Source organism: Ahaetulla prasina, chromosome 1 (genome assembly GCF_028640845.1).
Source record: "Ahaetulla prasina isolate Xishuangbanna chromosome 1, ASM2864084v1, whole genome shotgun sequence".
Classification (NCBI taxonomy): domain Eukaryota; kingdom Metazoa; phylum Chordata; class Lepidosauria; order Squamata; family Colubridae; genus Ahaetulla; species Ahaetulla prasina.
This window is the reverse complement of record NC_080539.1, coordinates 109,325,434-109,330,216: the sequence shown is the minus strand read 5'-3', so window position 1 is coordinate 109,330,216 and position 4,783 is coordinate 109,325,434.

Below are 4,783 nucleotides of genomic sequence, written 5' to 3'. Positions count from 1 at the left end.
TAAAACTTTTTTATGAAAAAAAAAACTTGTTAAAGGATTTTTGTGTTTAATAATGAATTCTGTGATAGGTTCATAATATTGTGTTAAGCTTCTCAGAAATGATGTAAATTTAAAAAAACCAGTAACTTTTTACAAAACACAAATACCGGATGCAATGGAAATAGGCAAGGATAAGAAATGGAGGGAAAGTCACATTCTGTTGCCGCCAAATGCCTGGTAACTAAAATGGTTAATATAACCCTCCTAAAATGAAATAATGAGGAGATTGCCCAAAACAGCAGTACCATTGCTGAGAAAATCCTCTCCCTGCCTCCGTTTCTCTCTATGCATATAATTTGTTTCTAAAACCAGCAGATACCTGAGACAAGGCCGCCCCCTTGCAAGTTGTCTATGACCTCTTGTCTCTCTCAAAGATGGATTTTTCCTTGCCAGAAATTTATTTATTTTTATTTATTTATTTAATCGCATTTTTATACCGCCCTATCTCCCGGGGGACTCAGGGCGGTTTACAGCCTAATAAAAACATACATATAAATACAAAATAAAACACCAATTAAAAAACTTATTAAATAAGGCCGAATATTAAAAAATTGCGATAAAAATAATAAAACCCCGTTAAAACCAAATTTAAAATTTAAAATTCTAGTCCAGTCCTGCGCAAATAAATAGATGTGTCTTAAGCTCGCGGCGAAAGGTTCGAAGGTCAGGAAGTTGGCGAAGTCCTGGGGGAAGTTCGTTCCAGAGGGTGGGAGCCCCCACAGAAAAGGCCCTTCCCCTGGGTGTCGCCAGTCGGCACTGCCTGGCTGACGGCACCCTGAGGAGTCCCTCCCTGTGAGAGCGCACGGGTCGGTGGGAGGCAATCGGTGGCAGCAGACGGTCCCGTAGGTAACCCGGCCCTATGCCATGGAGCGCTTTGAAGATAGTTACCAAAACCTTGAAGCGCACCCGAAAGGCCACAGGTAGCCAGTGCAGTCTGCGCAGGAGAGGTGTCACATGGGAGCCACGAGGGGCTCCCTCTATCACCCGCGCAGCCGCATTCTGGACCAACTGGAGCCTCCGGGTGCTCTTCAAGGGGAGCCCCATGTAGAGAGCATTGCAGTAATCCAGACGAGATGTCACGAGAGCATGAGTGACCGTGCATAGGGCATCCCAGTCTAGAAAGGGGCGCAACTGGTGAACCAGGCGAACCTGGTAAAAAGCTCTCCTGGAGATGGCCGTCAAATGGTCTTCAAAAGACAGCTGTCCATGCAGGAGAACGCCCAAGTTGCGCACCCTCTCCATTGGGGCCAATGAGTCGCCCCCAACAGTCAGCCGCGGCTGCAGCTGACTGTACCGGGGTGCCGGCATCCACATCCACTCTGTCTTGGAGAGATTGAGCTTGAGCCTGTTTCTCCCCATCCAGACCCGTACGGCCTCCAGACACCGGGACAGCACTTCGATAGCTTCGTTGGGGTGGCCCAGTGTGGAAAAGTACAGCTGAGTATCATCAGCGTACAGTTGGTACCTCACACCGAAACCACTGATGATCTCACCCAGCGGCTTCATATAGATGTTGAACAGGAGGGGTGAGAGAATCGACCCCTGCGGTACCCCACAAGTGAGGCGCCTCGGGGTCGACCTCTGCCCTCCCATCAACACCGTCTGCGACCGATCAGAGAGATAGGAGGAGAACCACTGATAAACGGTGCCTCCCACTCCCAATCCCTCCAACCGGTGCAGCAAGATACCATGGTTGATGGTATCAAAAGCCGCTGAGAGGTCTAATAGGACCAAGGCAGAGGAATAACCCCTATCCCTGGCCCTCCAGAGATCATCAACCAACGCGACCAAAGCCGTCTCAGTGCTGTATCCGGGCCGAAAGCCGGACTGGAACGGGTCTAGATAGACAGTTTCATCCAGGTACCGGGGTAATTGACATGCCACCACACTCTCTACAACCTTCGCCACAAAGCGAAGGTTGGAGACCGGATGATAATTACCTAATACAGCTGGGTCCAGGGAAGGCTTCTTGAGGAGAGGTCTCACCACCGCCAAAGAAATGGATCATTTGCTTTGGCAGCAAGAGATTGTTTTGGCTCCTAAGAGCCAAGCTGACTCCAAGTTGTGTTAAATTCCAGTCTCTTGCCCCTGGCAGAAACAATTGATTCAAAAGCCTGTTCTGATGGTGCTTTGGGGTGCTTTGACATTCCCCCCCCCTCAGTGTTTAAGACATTATTTTGGACTGTTACTTTCTTTTGTGCCACTTTTTTCATTGCCATGGTAGGCAAGAAGAACAAGACTGCTATGTTTTGTTTTTAACAAGGCAATGTATATACCACTATATACACTGTACATTTGATGTATATATAGTATTCTAATATTTGAGGGACTGCCACAAACAAGAGGGGATCAACCTATTCTCTAAAGCAGGACAAGAAGCAGTGGATGAAGACTAATCAAGGAGAGAACCAGCATAGAACTAAGGAGAAATTTTTTGACTGTGAGAAAAAAATTAAGGAGTGGATGGCTTGCTTCCAGAAGTTGTGGGTGCTCTCTATCACTTGAGATTTTTAAGAAGAGATTGAACTTGTCTGGAACGCTTGAGCAGTAGTTGAATGAGAAGACCTGCAAGGTCCCTTCCAATTCTGTGATTCTGTTACTTGATTGATATGAGGTTGCTCTGCTTCACCCTCTTGTAAAGGTGATTACCATCCATCCTTTTGTGTTTAGTCATCACCTTTGGAGATGGACCTGATGGATCGGCATAGGTCCTGCTGTATTCTCAGGCACAGGCACTTTTCTTTAGTAACAAACCTTTCTATTGCTGGGTTGAGAAAGCAAAGCAGCTATTTTGGGTGCTGATTTACATCCTCCTGCTCAGATTATCAATGTGCTACTAAAACTATTTGTAATCTTCAATTGGGCAACATGGTGCATCATAGGGCAACAATATTTGAATCAAGGAACCTCAAATGGGCTAACTTAAAAAATATGTCCAAAATCCAGGACTTATTACTCTGAAGTAATTAAAATTCAAGATTCTTCACACAAGTTGTATACCCAAAGTTGTGGCCCCTGCAGTATCACCACAGTTAGCCGCAGTTATGCGATCATAATATTGACTACTCTTTCAGAACCGCAAAGCCGAGGTTGTATGTCACAAGGAAAGATAGGAGGGACATATCCCCACTCTCTTTCCTACCTCCCACTGGTCCTGTGCCAGTCAGCTGGCGGCAAAGCCCAATGAGTGAACAGTGATTGGCTGCTTTGGAACCAAGGCAAAAAAAATGGAAATATCTTAGTAGTGGTAGGTCGTGAGGGAAAGACAAGAGAATGGGCGTTGGCTTACCTGAACGCCCCTTCTTGAAGAAGTGGGAATGCCGGTCAGGTTGGGGTTTCTCCCGTGCTAGCCAATTAGGACCGAGTCTGCATATTTCTTTTGGCCCCGCCTCTTTTGCCTTCCAGCTTTTTCGGCGAGGACGCTGTAGCAGACTGATGTGTCTACCTGAAACGAGAAAGAATTAGTAGCCACCCCACCCCGACAACCCTTGAGCTGGCAGGAATACCCCAGGGTGGGCTGACCAGCATTCCCACTTCTTCAAGAAGGGGTGTTCAGGTAAGTCAATGCCCATTTTCCCAGTCAGTGGGAATGCCGGTTAGGTTGGGGACATACCAAAGTAGAAGTCCACATCGGGTGAGAGACTGCTGGCTCTCCAATGATGGGTCCAACAGGACTTGTTGAAGCACCCGCCATCCAAAGGCCGCATCGGCCGATGTGTATGCGTCCAGTTTATAATGTCTTATGAACGGTGTCGGGGATGACCAAGTTGCTGCAGTACAAATCTCCAGAATTGAAGCGTGCGTGTTCCATGCAGCCGAAGTTGCTGCACTCCGGGTAGAATGAGCCAAAATGCGCCCTGGAACTGGCAACGATTGGTGCTGATATGCTGTCGCGATCGTAGATTGGATCCATCTGCTCAACGTATGAGAGTTGACCTTTAGGCCCAAAGAGGCCGGTAAGTATGATATGAACAAGGCGTCTGACTTCCGAAAGGACTCTGTACGGGAAATGTAAATCTTCAACCCCCTGCGGACGTCAAGTGTGTGCCAAACTTCCTCCCGTCTGTGTGTTGGCGAGGGACAGAAGTCTGATAAAACTAGTTCCTGTGCTCGATGAAAGACCGTATTCACCTTGGTCATGAAGGTGGGATCAAGTCTGAGAATCACCCTATTGGAGTGGAACACACATAGATCTTTCCTGATCGAAAGAGCTGCAAGTTCGGAGACTCTACGTGCTGACATAATGGCAACCAGAAAGGAGACTTTGAATGACAAAAATCGAAGATCGGCTCTTCTCAGAGGTTCAAATGGAGGCTTGGTCAAGGCTGTCAGAACCACATTGAGCTTCCACGTAGGGAAGCGGTGAACCGCTGGAGGGCGTAAATTAGAGGCCCCTCTCAGAAAAATGCGAATTAGGGGATCCTTGGCCGCCCTGGTGAATGAGCCTCCAGCCAACACAGAAGAGAGTGCTGCCACTTGCCTTCACAATGTGTTAGGTGCCAGGCCTTTCTTGAATTTGTTTTGCAGGAAACGTAAGATGTGGTAAATGGACGCCTCAGTGGGTGTCACTGAATTGTCTCTGCACCAAGATCTGAAGGATTGCCAAGTGTTTTCATAAATTCAAGAAGTCGACGGGAGGCCTGAAGAATGTTAATCACCTCATCCGGGAGGCTTGCGACCCTTAGGAAGCCCCACTCAACCTCCAGACAGTGAGTTGGAACCACTGGGTTCCAGATGGTTGAGG